Below are 15,127 nucleotides of genomic sequence, written 5' to 3'. Positions count from 1 at the left end.
TTTGCATAAAGAGGATGGTAGCTGACCCAAGAGGAAGAAATGACCAGTGTCCCCAGACTCAGTTATAGTGCTGTCAGAGATAGAGCATAGAAAAGATGCCGAAGGGCATTTATTTCCCCTGGTTGGCTATTTTGATTACTATTGTCAAATTCTAGAATTATTTCCTCCTTTTGGGAGAAAGAAATTCTGGCCTGATAATTTTCTAAGACACTTCAGCTCAATAAGTGAATAGAGGCAGAAGAACCAAGGGGAAAATGGTGTGTATCTCTCAGAAGGTTTAGACAGAAGGAACTAGTTTCAGAGGCAGGAACCTACTGAGGTTTATTAGAGACCCTAACTATCTGAACTGTTTTTATCCTCCAGAGCAGGGGCCGCTTTAGAGCAGTGGGGTTGAGCCCCCAGAGTGTAGCTCAGGTGTCAAGAAGGACACAGAGAGATTAATTTTCAATCTGGAGAGCTGAGCTGATTGAGAGGGAGTAGTGGGAAGAGCCCCTGTCCAGGATCTGACATTGGGAACTTGGGGAGTTCACTGGAAAGACTGACTAGGGGGCCAAAGGCACCTACCTGGTGCATATAAATCTGTTAACAATCTTTTTTTTTTTTTTAATTTGCTGGCTCTTTGCAATAATACCCTAAACTAGAAGGTTTTTAGTTTGGTTTGGGGGCTTTCATTTGCTAGAGTTGAAAACAGAATTTTATCGATCTTTGTTTTAAGCGACTCAGGTTGTGAGCCAGCCAGTTTGCCATATAAACTAAATCCGGAGCAGCAGTTTCCCAATCTATCCCAGTCCTTTTAATTAAAAGTGAAGGATCCCAGTTCAGCCCGTTAATAGACATAGAAATAAATGCTAGTGGGGTGTATCCAACAGGTAAAGGAAGACCAGAATCCTTCTTAAAGACAAACTGGAGTCAATCGTAATAGTTATTAACAAGTTCATCAGACTTTTGTGAGCAAGCCTGAATTCTGTTTGAAGCAGCAGGCTTGGGAAAAGCTATGGTAACTGCTTGGTGGAGATTTCCAGTGAGTGCTCTACCATCTTGACAAAAGTTAGGGATTTGCTTCTCAAAATCTCCTTCAGGATGTTCCTTTTCAGCTGTTTTCATCCAATGTTTGCCCTGGTCCTCACCAATAAGCACGTGGACTGATAGAAATCTGAGAAACCAAACTGGTTAGTGCAAACAGCAATGGTAAATTCTTCAACAAATCTCTGGGGGGGTCCTCAGTCACTTAGAAAACCCTTTGACTATGGCTTATAGTTTGGCCCTAGTCCTGGGAACATCAGAAGCTTGAGGTTTATTGACTTAGCTTTAAAGAGGCAGGTTTTAATAGGGTCAGGAGAGGAGGGAGCAGGGAGAGATATGGAGGAAAAGAGAAGTTCAGGAGAGGGAATACGGGGAAAGAGCACTGGAGGAGTCGTCTGAGCACAAGGTGTCTGCCAACAAAGAAAATGGAGGAGGGAAAAAAGAGGACCCAGAGCCATTTTGACTCCTTTCAATTGTCTATTTGCCTCAGTTAGTTTAGAAATTGTATTTTGCAAAGAGGCAAACTTAGAACCCTGAAAGCACCTAGAAGCTTCAAGGTGCTTCAAGGTACTATCACACTGGGTATCCCATTCAGTTTTTTTTGTATGTTTGTTTTAGAACTGTGGCTTTCTAATTTAATTATGGGTAAAACAAGTTTGGGGAGACCAAAAGTTCCCTAAAATGGCCATTGAAGTTCTAACTTTTGGTTGAGTCAGTTCACTTAATTATAAATGTCCATGCAGAGGGGCCATAGTTTTTGCACATAAACCCAGCCAGAGGCCCAGTGAGGGTCAGGAGGGGGCCACTCAAAGTATTTTAATGACTGAAATCCCATTTCTTAGAGGTTTTTCTCTAGACCAGAGAGAAATTCCTAAACACCAGTTTCAACAGGATCAGCATGGTTCCAGAAAGAATCAGACCAAAGGCTGGCACAGTTCCATCAAGTACAGTCCAATTTCAAAATGGAGACAGAATGAAGGCCAGAGGAGTGCTCTCAGAGATAAAAACATCACCAGAGCCTTAAAAGAGGTCCTCAATAAAGCCCAAAGAGTTAACACACAAACGTGGAGCTTGAAATCTGGGGAAACCTCACTCTCAAACCCCAAAGTCGGGAAGAAAGCAGTGAACCCACCTGGCTCTGTAGGTAGAGTCATCTGTTTGCTTACCAGCCTTGGAGTTGTTGGGGGTCTCCTCTGGATCCCACCTCTGATCATCAAGTAATGTTAACCTTAAAAGTAAGACAGCTAGTTTTTTTTTAATTTAAATTCAATTTGCCAACATATAGTACATCATTAGTTTTGGATGTAGTTTTCAATAATTCATCCGTTGCATATAACGCACAGTGCTTATCAAATCACATGCCCTCCTTAATGCCCATCACCCAGTTAAACCATCCCATCACCTCCCCTCCAGCAACCTTCAGTTTGTTTCCCAAAGTTTAAGAATCCCTCATGGTTTGCCTTCCTCTGATTTTTTTCCCATTCAAAAACTGCTAGTTATTTTATCAGCAAAGATGAGTTTATTAAGGAACAGCAGAGAATTTCAATCCAAAACATGGATGCTATAGCAAAACCATAGTCAAATCCAGAGAACACAGGAGAGGAGTGTTCTTTTGTAAAGAAAGGAAAAGGGGAAATTGGGAAAGCTGTTACAAACAAAAAGTCCATTGAACAAAATCAGGAATTGGAAGTATAGTGGCTTCTCATTGGCTAAGTTGTGAGTCACTGATGGGCGGGGCTGTGGGGAGGGGAGAGATGGTGCAGAGATGAGGAAGTAAGCCTCTACTACTCCTTCAGGGTGGTAAAGCAGTATCCCTGTGCATGGTCCATCTCTCCCTGTTGGGTTTGCAATTGAGGATGAGTGGTAGTGTGACAGCTCCCCTTGCTGAGTCTTTTGATTCCAGAGGTGTCAACCTCTGGGAGATCAGGCTCATTCCATTGCCAAAAGCCTTTCCTGGAACCCCCACTGAAGGAGTGGGTTTGTCAGTCAGCCCTTCTGCTCTCTAAGTGGAAGCGGGCCAGTTGTCAAACCCACTCCATGGTCCACGCTAGCTTTATCAGATTCAGGCACCAGCTGTCAGTGTCCCCTGGTTCAGACAACACATTTCAAAGCTCTCTGGGAGGTTCCCTTGAAGCCCTCCTCATTCCTTGAAGTAGGAGGTTATACATCTTATGTCTTCCCTGAAGGGGAAGCTGGGACTCACAGCAAGAAAACCTCTGTCTTCGAATAAATCTTTTTACCAAACTCTTTAATCCCTTTCTCTGAGCCCCTTCTGTATCTGTAATGTCATTGATGGGTCCTGTATTAGGCTCTCCAGAGAAACAGAATCAATAGGGTGTATTAGAACACACACACACACACACACACACACACACACACACGATCTCCGATACTCACACCACCCTCTCTCTCTCCCTTCACTGACATCAGGCGGCATCAAGGTCTGATGGCTCTCTCAGCCTTCCTTGGCTCTCTCCATTTTTTTTCTCAGGACATTCCCCTAATAAAATTCTTATACGTTTAATCTAGTCTTGGCATCTGCTTCTCTAAAGACCCAGACAAACACAGTTATATTTGTTTCTACTTATTCCCCCAAGTAATCTACAAGAGTTTTTTGCTTCATCTTTGTCAGCATTTGATAGTTTCAAACTCTATGACTTTGAAAAATGCAGAAGGTGTGAAAAGAGAAGCCTCAGATCCTACATTAGGAGGATGAGATGGATTTCCTACATTTCCAGTGGGAAACTGGAATACATTTTTCCTTTGGAATTTTATTTATAAATATCACCCATATTCTAATTTATTTATTGCTAGCATAGAATCCTATTTAAGACTCATTATGGTTAAGTGGTATATGGGCTGGTTTCAGGTTCTACGTACCTGGATGATATTATTTTGGGAAAAAGCATTTAGAATTCCACACAGTTGGCTCATAACTGCATATGTACACACAGTCTCAGCTGGGGGTGGCCTGTATTTATATTTAGTCTATAAATGTGGTAGAGTATAAAACATAGGCAAGAAATCAATATCATAACAAACTAAAGGAAAAAAATGAAGTGTGATCATTGAGATACTTCTTAGCAGCAACTTGATATGCCAGTGAATTTCTATCTGTGTAAGTGGAGAGGCATTTGGTTCAAGCAAAATCCTACAGAGACCCAGTATGTAAAATAGATAAAAAGCAACACTGCTGTGGCTTCAGGAGAGACAGAAGTTGGAGCTGGTTGTGCTCAGTCCACCCTACCTATATGACAGCTGCAGGAGAGCTCCCTGGAACCTCTGGGTCTACAGAGCACAGTATGAAACCAGTGTTATATAACACTGTGTCTTCGCTTGCTAAATAGATCCAACAGTCATGCTCAAACACATCCTGGATGTTATGGAAGCATAGCAGGCACTAGCCAGAAATGATAATAAATTTTAAAAAATTAATTCTAGCGTAATTAACATAGAGTGTTATATTAGTTTCAGGTGTACAATATAGTAATTCAACAATTCTATATAGTACTCAGTGCTCATCACAATAAGTGTACTTTTAATCATCTACATCTATTTCATCCATCCCACACTCCTCCCCTCTGTAACAATTGGTTTGTTCCCTAGAGTTAAGAGTCTGTTTCTTGGGTTGTCTATTTTTTTCTTTGTTTTGTTTCTTAAATTCCATGTAAGAGTAAAATCATATGGTATTTATTTTTCCCCAACTGGCTTATTTCACTTAGCATTATAATCTCTAGATCCATCCATGTTACTGCAAATGGCAAGATTTCATCCTTTTTTATGCCTAAGCAAACCTCCGTTGTATATATACCACATCTTCTTTATCCATTTATCTATGGATAATGGAAATAAAGCTACAGAAAACATAGAGGGGCATATATCTTTTAAAATTAGTGTTTTTGTATTCTTTGGGTAATGTCCAGTAGTGGAATTACTGAATCATATGATAATTCTATTTTTAAAATTTTTAAAAAAGTCAACGCCACATCCAACCTGGAGCCTAATGTGGAGCTCGAACTCACAACCCTGAGATCAAGACCTGGGCTGAGATCAAGAGTCGGATGGTTAACTGACTGAGCCACCCAGGTGCCCCTCTATTCTTAAGTTTTTGAGGAAGCTCAATACTGTTTTCCAGAGCGGCTGTACTGGTTTGCAATCCCACCAACAGCACATGAGGGCTCCTTTTTCTCCACATCCTCGCCAACACTTGTTCTTTCTTGTTTTTGATTTTAGCCATTCTGACAGGTGTGAGGTGATATCTCATTATGGTTTTGATTTGCATTCCTCTGATGATTACTGATATTGAGCATCTTTTCATGTGTCTGTAAACCCTTTGTATGTCTTCTTCAAAGAAATGTCTGTTCATGTCTTCTGCCCATTTTAATCAGATTATTTGGGTTTTTGGTGCTGAGTTGTGTAATTTCTTTACATATTTTGATACTAACTATATTGGATATGCCAATTGCAAATATCTTCTCCCTTTCAGTAGGGTGGTTTTAGTTTTGTTGATTATTTCCATTGCTGTACAGAAGCTTCTTATTTTGATGTAGTCTCAATAATTTACTTTTGCTTTTGTTTCCCTTGCCTGAGGAGACATACCTAGAAAAATGTCGCTGTGGCCAATGTCAGAGACATTACTACCTATGCTCTCCTCTAGGATTTTTACAGTTTCAGGTCTCACATATAGGTCTTTAAGCCATTTTTAGTTTATTTTGATGTATCATGTAAGAAAGTAGACTAGTTTCGTTCTTTCCTGTAGCTGTTCAGTTTTCCCAACACCATTTGTTTTCCCATTATATACTCTAGTGTCCTTTGTAAAAAATTAATTAACCATATTAATTGTAGATTTGTTTCTGGGTTTTCTATCCTGTTCCATTGATCTACATGTATGTCTTTGTACTAAGTACTATGCTATTTTGATTACTACTGCTTTTTAGAGTATCTTGAAATCTGGAGTTGTGATACCTTCAGGTTGGTTCTTCTTTTTCAAGATTGCTTTGGCTATTCAGGGTCATTTGTGGTTCCACACACATTTTAGGATTCTTTGTTTTAGTTCTGTGAAAAATGCTATTGGTATTTGGTAGGAATTACATTCAATCTGTAGATTACTTTGGGTAGTATGGACATTTTAACAATATTTGTTCTCCCAATCCATGAGCATGGAATATCTTTCCATTTGTTTGTGTCATCTTTAATTTCTTTTATCAATACTTTATAGTTCCAGAGTACAGATCTTTCACTTCCTTAGTTAAGTTTATTCCTAGGTATTTTACTATTTTTGGTACAATTTTAGGTGGGATTATTATTTCTTTTTTCTGCTACTTCATTATTAGTGTCCAAAAATGCAACAAACTTCTGTATATTGATTATGTATTCTGTGACCTTTCTGAATTCATTTATGAGCTCTAGAGGCTTTTTAGTGGAGTCTTTAGGGTTTTCTATATATAGTATCTTGTCAAATGCAAATAGTGAAAGTTTTATTTCTTCCTTACAAATTTGGATGCCTTTTCCTTCTTTTTCTTGTCTGACTGCTGTGTCTAGGACTTCCAGTATTATGTTGAATAGAAGTGGTGAGAGTGGACATCCTTGTCTTGTTCTTGATCCTAGGGGAAGGGTTCTCAGGTTTTCTCCATTAAGTATTGGTATTATTTTAAACATATCATAACTAATCTGTAAAATCTTCCTAAATCAGATGCCATACACTGCCCTCTTGGCCTTAAGATTCATTTATTGCTTTTCCCTGCTCTGCTTTGTTACTCAAAAGATGCATCCCTGAAGGCTAGTTTCTCAGGTTCTTGTGACAGCTGGTTTCTGTTGGGTTTGGCCAACAAGAAGCCAAGGCAGGAGATTGTAGACAGAGAGGGAAGGAGAAGGGGCAGGGTATTTCTCCTCCCTTCTCCCCAGCCCCAGCCCACTCACTCATCCTCTACCCACTTTGGGTGAGATCATGTCTCCTCTGTGACTCCAATTCTCCTAGACTTCTCTGCTATGGGCTTAGCCTCCACTGATACCAAAAAACTAAGAAATATTTATGAAAGAAAATGTTAAAACTGAGAAAACTCTGTCCGGGGAATATATTCCCCCCTGAGAATTGGAAAGGGGGAGAAACATTTTTCTATTTTTAGTAGAATACTCATCTCCTAAAGAAGCATGGTATGAAAATCATGGTACCACTACAGCAAATTTAATATTTGATTTTGAGAGTCTTTGGATTATAATCAAACCTGTGTTGAGGATCATTTCAGTTGGAATCTGGGGCTATTTTGAATCTCTCTCCATAACAGTAGTGATCTGGAGAGATGCCCCAGAAATAAATGATCCTATAGGGCTGCTTTAGCCCTTTCTCTGTCATCCAGCATTCCTTACCTGGGAAATAAAGTACATGATGATTCTCTGAAATGCTTATAGTATTTGCTTATAGTATAAAAGTATTCCATCTTTGTTTCCTCCCCTTGTTTATATATGAGATCTATATTAATTTGATCTCTTGATTCTGTAAAGGGCAGGGACTAAAACACATTTAGCTTAATGTCCTAAGACATAGACAGCTTGTAAGGAGAAGGTAGGAAGGCATTGGACTTCTGAGAAAATGGGGGCAAACAAAAGGGAAAGATTGTAGCCACTGGATGAGGAAGGACTTTCTCCTCCTCTTTCCTTATTCTGATTGTCATTTGTGAAGTTGACTAGAAAGACCATATGCTAGCTCCTTTGGCATCAATAAAATCTAAGATTCTGTGAAATGGACTTTTGTTTATCTACTTATAACTTAACTAATGACCTCAAAAGCTCACCTCTGTTGAGCAGGTAGTCCTGGCCTTCATAATAGGGGATTTTGTACATCAAAACAAAGCAAAACAAAACAACAACAACAAAAAAACTACTCTTGGGACTAGATTATCTATACTTAACTGATGAAAATTAGTGGAGAAGTCTCTTAATTTTGGTAAGAAAGACCAAGTCTAAAGTACTGGTATCATTCTTGCCTGCCTGGTGTTGCCATAAGCTAGATACTCATCCCTGAGAATCTGGCCCTGTCCCTGAATCAAGGAGAATGAAGCCTGGGACTAAGCACAGCACCTTCTTTCCACCAGTACCAACATGTGGAATCTGAAATGCCCTGGGTTTGCAGTGTGCTATGGGCTCTCTGCTCACCTCTACCGTCTGTCCTGGGCCTGGCTAGGATTCTACTCTGGTTCCTGGTGGCTCTTATGATTCTCTGCTGAAACTAGAGTCCTGTCCTGAGTTCAGCTGTTGGTGCAGGGCTGGACTCAAAGTCTTGCCTGCTCTCTCCCCCTGGCCGAGGTCCTGCTTTAACCAAATGAACCCTTTTCCTGCTTGATCCCACAGCAAGAGGCTTCTGTACACCTAGAAACCAGGCTGCACTACTGACCTGAGATGCTTTCTTGCCAGATTCCAATCTACAACTCAGTTCTGTGGATAACTGTTCTCCCTGGGGACTGCAGTGTGGACCGCTGGCCCTCCCTTTGGGGACACATCCTATCAGCTAGTCAGTGCCCTCATCAATGGCTTCAGTCACTGTTTCTCTCTTCCTGACTGAGATTAGCTTCTCAGCATGGATTCCCAGGCTAATGCCACCCCATGCCTGATAACTGAGTGGCAATATCCAGCTCATCAAAAAGAGATATACGATCCAGCTTGATTGGCACTGGTATCAGTTTACCTATGTACATACAGTCTAAATGTGTATATACATTTTAAAATGGAAATACCATTTTTTCCCTGATATAGTGAGCTTATTGTAAAAAATTCAAACACAGAGAATGTGTAAGTTCCCCCTGCCACAAGCCATCTCTCGATTAATCATGTTAACAGTTTATATGGATATTACTCTCCCAGACTGTTTTTATGGCAGTATAAATTTAAATAGGTATTATTTATATTTAAATACATATATATTTAAAACAGACATTGGATTATAATTTTCTATAATCTGCATTTCATTTTCACCTTATCATTTGTTGCTGGACATCAGCCTGCCCTCCTTTCAAATCTGGACTCACTTTGGCTCAACTTCAGAGTACTCTGTGATTTAAGTACAAAGGAATAATTCTCCCTCTCTTTTTATAGTCTTTTTTGGGGGGGATGTTTGTTAAATTATTTATAGTGATAGGTCTTACAGAAATAGATGTTTTTTATTGAGACCATCAAAACCTTCAGTGCCTTAATGATTCTGCTGATTAAGTGGAAAACACATGAAGGCACGTCAACCTGTCAAGCAAAAGAAAACGCTATCTCTCCCTAATGTAAATGGATTATATAAAGGCCTGATCTCCCACTGCATCAAGTTACAGTGTTTCATGCTCTAAAGACCAGGTAGGTATTACTTTGCACAGTTCTTGTAGAACGCTGGACTTTTAAGACGAAGAACCAAATTTTAAAACTGTCATAAATCTGAGTCTGGCTTTCAGAAGGCAAGAATGCTATTTTTAGTGTGTCTGGATTGCGGTCTTTCCCTTTGGTACTTGATGATGACTGCACAGTAAGAATGAAAAATGAAACTTCTGGAGATTGGATAGCTAAGGAGATTGAAAATAACACCCAGACAGTGGAGCCTTTGGGTCACTAATTTGAATTCAGCTCAGATCAGTGATGACTACAAATTGTTCTGTCTGCTGGCAGTGAGGCTTGCAGAAAATACATTTCTCATCCTTATCTGTGTTAATTATGTCTCTGTGCTTGTCGGAGCCAGGTATGCAGGTTTTAGATTGTAATCCCCCAGAGGGCAGGGACCATATCTGCATAATGCACTTTTTACACCCTCACTTAGATGAGGGTTGATTAGATGATTTTGTTTAGGCAGATGAAGAAGTGCTCTTTTTGAGGGGAACTGGCTGGTGTGAAATTGTGACTATCAAGCATTTCTGTGAAATATGAGAGTGACATCCCTTCCAGTTTGTTCTGGGTGGCCTTGGAAATAGTTTAGTCCCACACCATGACAAATAGTCTCCTTTTATAGTCCTGTCAGCAAACATTGCAGCTCAAACCCTGAAATTTAAAGACACATCTCTTTTCCTTTTTTCTGATTTGCACACATCTATTGGGGTCTAACGTGACACCCACCTTTTCCCTGGTCTTCCTTTAGTGTGCCTTGATCATCACATGTTATTAACTGTTATCCTCCACTGATGATAATCTTTTTGTGAATGTATCTCTATGGAGAGGCAAAATTTTGAGGGTCAAGATCATATCTTACATCTTTTTGTAACCTCCTCAGCCACTAGTTAGTTCAATGTTGGCCATTTCTGGATTTTACTAATAATATTGTTGAAAAATTGAATAAAAGTCATACTTTAAAGTTTGCATGGTTTTTTATGTTAGTTTTTTTTACATTCGTTTTTATTATATGAGCTATGCTTTTTCAGCTCTTTTAATATCACATTTCAAATGCTGTGGATGTGGTGCCCATACAGTCATGCGGGTTGTACACTGCACAACTCTAGAGGGCCTATTCACATAGATGATGGCTCTGGTGATTGCTTCGGATAATTCTGAAATAATGGAGGTCAAAGAATATCAGCACTAGTGCTTCAGAATAAAACATGTTACTAACCCAAATAGGCAAGATGGGTAAGAGTAAGTCACTAAGGTGTAAATCTTAACATACCTGTTTTGGACCAAAAATAAATACGACGGGGACAACACTTTTCAGCAAGTGAGTGTTTCCACTACTTCTACCTCTTTTCCCATCCTAGCAGGATTTTTTTTTTCCCCTGAAGGCACAGTTTATTCCCATTCTCAGCCTTCTAAATAGAGTTTGACTTTGTCAACCCAGCTCTGGGGCTTTTGTGAGGTGGAATTAGGAAATAATTGAGACAGGGCTGGAGAGCAAGGAGGACAGGGAAGGAAAAACTGCCCACGGTCCTGACTGCTGGGCCGGATAGGAGCTTGAGAGAGTGAGAGGCTCTAGCCCAGGGTAGAATGGGAGAGCATTTCAGGAGGTGCTACAGAGTGTATACGAGTGGATTCCCTTGAATGCTTGAGTATTGGGATAGGCCAGGTTCTGGAGTAGCTGCAAGTCACAAACAACTAAATCTCATTGGTTTAATACAACAAAATTTCATTTGTTGCTCAAAGTCTGGTACAGGTCCCAGGGACCCCTGAGGCAGGAGTTCTCCATATGGTGACTCAGTAGCGGTAGATGCCTTGATCTTTTGGCTCTGCTGTCATGATAATGGTAGAGGGGAGAGGGCATGGAGCCCCTACAGCCATTCCTACAAGCTTCAGCTGGGCAGGGACTCTGGCTCGCAGCCACACACCTGAACCTGGCCCTGAGGCCTGTGTGGCTATAAGCCCGCTTGGAAGCTATCTTCCATGAGCCTGGGAGATGAGAACTGTATGTAGCTGAGGTCTACTAGCTCTGCCATGGGCTCTTTAGAAGTGTGCAAAAGTACTGGGATTGCTTTTACTTTTGGTGGCTGGACAGTATCTGTGTGATAGGTGATACCTCTCTGAGAGTGGGCCATCAAAGGCCTTAGAATTTATGTGGCTCATACACGAAGAGGCAACTTTACTTAATAAAGCATTCTTAGGACTTTCTGAAAAACACAGCAAAGTAGTTGTTGTCTTGCTAGGTAAGTAAGAGCTCTTAAAAATTTTTGCCTGCTTGCTATCTCTCTTCTTTTCCTTTAGTGAGAAAATACCCACTCCCAAGACTTATTCAGAGGAAGTTTTAAATTTGGTTTTATTTCCTTTGCTTCCTTGATACTCACTTTACTAGGCATCTTAAGATGGAGAAAAGGTGATAAATCCCCTTCAGCATCATTAAAAAGAAGACTGTCTAGAATGACATAAATGTGATGGTCATTCATGATTCCTTAGAACTTTATGGCTCTATCAAGAAAATAAAAAGTCTATATTGCAAATCCATAGGAAAAACAAAGCTGGCAGACCGTGCCTAATGTGATTTCTTAGCAAGTGTGTTTCAGGAGAGGACAAAAGAATACAGACATAGATACAACTTTTTTTTTTAATAGGAGGATAAATTAGGAAACAATTTTAGACCTTTCTACAATTTTCTCCACAGGAACAACTGTATTTTAGGAGAGATCATCTGATTATTTGTGTCTTGACAACATTTCAACAATTGCAACAGGTGGTCCATACCATTAACAGTAGCAACAACAAACCTGGTTGCTCTACATGAGAGCGAGAGAAGGCACGACTGAATACTTCAGTATGCAATTACATTTGCTGCATAATTAGTCATAAATTGAGCATCCAAACATAGATGCATGCGTAATTAATTATGACTTATTTAAAAGCACTCGGGTTGTGACACTTTGTTCTTCATTTCCTGCAAATCAAATTACCTAAGTTTTCATTTCATTTCAAAATAATTTTGCCTGCATTATTTTTTTTAAATTTCAACTGAGATATGGAGTTGATTACACATAAATAACTGATTCGGTAAGGGATCAGTGAAGGAAGAGTAGGGAGGAACGCTATCTGAAGGCTCAAGTTTGCAGAGTGTTAGCAGAACTCGCTCGGAAGGTAGAGGGGGCAGGTGGAGGCTGGGGCTGGCAGGCCTTGGGAATGGAAGATGTTCTCAGTGTTTGTGATTGTGCTATCCTGGCCAAGGAAAGATAACATATCAAGAGAAATAATACAGATGAAGAAAGTCAAATGACTGAGTGATCTGGAGATGAAGCTAATACTGCCATATTTTAAAACGTATTCTATCAACTAATGAATACTACATTTTATTTACTTTTTAGATAGAGTGTAAGCAGGGAGAGGGGGAGGGACAGAGAGGGGGAGAGAGAGAGAATCTTAAGAAGGCCCTATGCCCAGCTCAGAGCTCCATCTCACAACCCTGAGATCATGACCTGAGTGGAAATCAAGAATCGGACATTTAACTGAGCCACCCAGGTGCCCCGTAAATATTTTATTTTTAGCATATTTAGATCATGTGGATTCCAGACTGTGTCTTTTTTCTAACAGAATCTATTGATTATTTGAGGAAAATTGAGATATACTACTTGGACACATGAGTTGTAGACATAACTGCCTTTTCTCAAATGCTATGTGATAACACCTCGAGAACTATGTCTACAGCAAGGGCTTTGAACTGTTGGCAGGTGCCTTTTCTGACACCATCAGTCATGAAAGCTGAGCGGTTTAAACTGCCAGGCTTCTCTGTAAACAGTCATCAGGCTGGTGCTTCTTAAGTTTTCCTGTTAAGTATCCCTAATAGTGTGGACATTGAATTGGTGTCTTTGGAAGTCTGGGGCCATATTCCAATCATGCCCCCTAAGAAAACAGGAAAATTCCTTGTTAGAAACTCATGTCATGGGGCACCTGGGTGGCTCAGTGGTTAAGCATCTGCCTTTGGCTCAGGGCATGATCCTGGGGTCCTGGGATTGAGTCCCACATTGCCCCCAACCCCCGCAGAGAGCCTGCTTCTCCCTCTGCTATGTCTCTTTTTATCTTTCATGAATAAATAAATAAAATTTTTTAAAAAAGAAATTCACGTGACTCTTAAAATTCTTGTATTGATGTCTCTTTTGACATAAAAAATACCATTTTAAGTAATAAACTGTGGGAAAACATAAAAATGTTTTCTACCTAACACAGTGATTCATGAGTGAGATTCTTTGCCAATGAGTCTCTCTACTGGGAAGAACCAAGATGAGCACTGGAGATGTAGCCCAGCACAGCTGTTTTGGTGTCCAGTTAACTTCTCTTAATATTTCAATAACTCAAACTCATAAATATCAGAATATAAATATCTGCAGACTTTTCAGAGTTTTAGAAGCTATGTTGATGCTGCCCCAGAGGATGTTCAGGGCATTTTCATGCAACTGTTGGTAAAATTGCACAATTTTTTTTTTAAACGATTTTATTTATTTATTCATGAGAGACAGGCAGAGACACAGGCAGAGGGAGAAGCAGGCTCCCTGCAAGAAGCCTGATGTAGGACTCGATCCTGGATCCTGGGATCACGGCCTGGGCCAAAGGCAGACGCTCAACCACTGAGCCACTCAGGTGCCCCACCCATTACACTCTCTCCTGCAATGTGGCCAGCTGCAAGTATCTGACCCATTTTTACCACCCTGTTGGACACAGAAAATCAAGAGCAGATGCATTGGGGCGAGACATTCTTGGTGAACAGTATCTACTGTTTTAGATTGTGTAACGGTTTTGATGCATTTTACCATTCCCACAGTATTTTGTCACAGATTTGATGTTATTTGTATGAGCCCAGTATTCCCTGCTCTCTCACCCGCCATCACATTATCTAGCTGGAAGTTTCTTCACCAGATAGAATGAGAGGAACGTCACTGAGCATGCTGACAATCAGCACAGGCCTTCTTCATTACGCATAGAAGGAGTGCAAAACAACCAGGGGCAAAATTGCTTTCTCTTCAAGCTTTCTTTGAACTATCAGGTAAAAAGAACTGGGTTCACCCCAGTTTGTCAGTCAGTCATTTACATGGGTTTGGGTCAATTAAAGTGTGTAAAACAACAGGGATCTTTGATGGGGCTTTTTTTTTTCTAAACATCTCCCTCCTATCCCAGGCTCATTCAACCATATCTAAAGTCCAGGATTCTCTGGCGTGTTCCCCTGTTAATTGGCTTTACTGGTAAAGTAAAGGGGTGATGTGTCCACCTCTACTTTGCCTCAGAGGAAGCTTCCCAAGTGAGTCTTTCCTGTTCTGTCACCGCTCTGGTGGGGGCAAGTGCCCCCTTCTCTTCCTCACCCCCATTCGTGGTATCCACGTCTCCCTCCTTCAGTTCTGGAGGGTTCCAGGTGCCCAAGATTCTCACATGATTATCCTTAATTACTGAGTCAGTTCACTTTGATGCTCCTTCCTCTCTTCTTTCTAGTCCTCAAGACAAAATGCTCTTTTATTGTTCCCACTTGGAAAACTTCGGGGAGTCCTCTTTCTAATTTAAATCTGCCCTCTGGGATCCCTGGGTGTCGCAGCGGTTTGGCGCCTGCCTTTGGCCCAGGGCGCGATCCTGGAGACCCAGGATTGAATCCCACATCAGGCTCCCGGTGCATGGAGCCTGCTTCTCCCTCTGCCTGTGTCTCTGCCTCTCTCTCTCTCTCTCTGTGACTATCATAAATAAATAAAAATAA

At 40.6% G+C, this 15,127-nt stretch overlaps 1 long non-coding RNA gene across 1 annotated transcript in view; it reads right to left on the bottom strand.

Moving 5' to 3' along the window:
- LOC119871109 overlaps positions 1-15,127 on the bottom strand; it is a 189,150-nt gene that overhangs the window by 3,773 nt on the left and 170,250 nt on the right. The window contains exon 8 of the long non-coding RNA XR_005355590.1: positions 2,156-2,251. This is a non-coding gene — a long non-coding RNA (uncharacterized LOC119871109). The remainder of the gene's footprint in view (positions 1-2,155; positions 2,252-15,127) is intronic.

The sequence above is a fragment of the Canis lupus genome, chromosome 2 (genome assembly GCF_011100685.1).
Source record: "Canis lupus familiaris isolate Mischka breed German Shepherd chromosome 2, alternate assembly UU_Cfam_GSD_1.0, whole genome shotgun sequence".
Classification (NCBI taxonomy): Eukaryota; Metazoa; Chordata; class Mammalia; order Carnivora; family Canidae; genus Canis; species Canis lupus.
The sequence above is the reverse complement of the archived record's forward strand: the minus strand, read 5'-3'. Positions and strand labels throughout refer to the sequence as shown.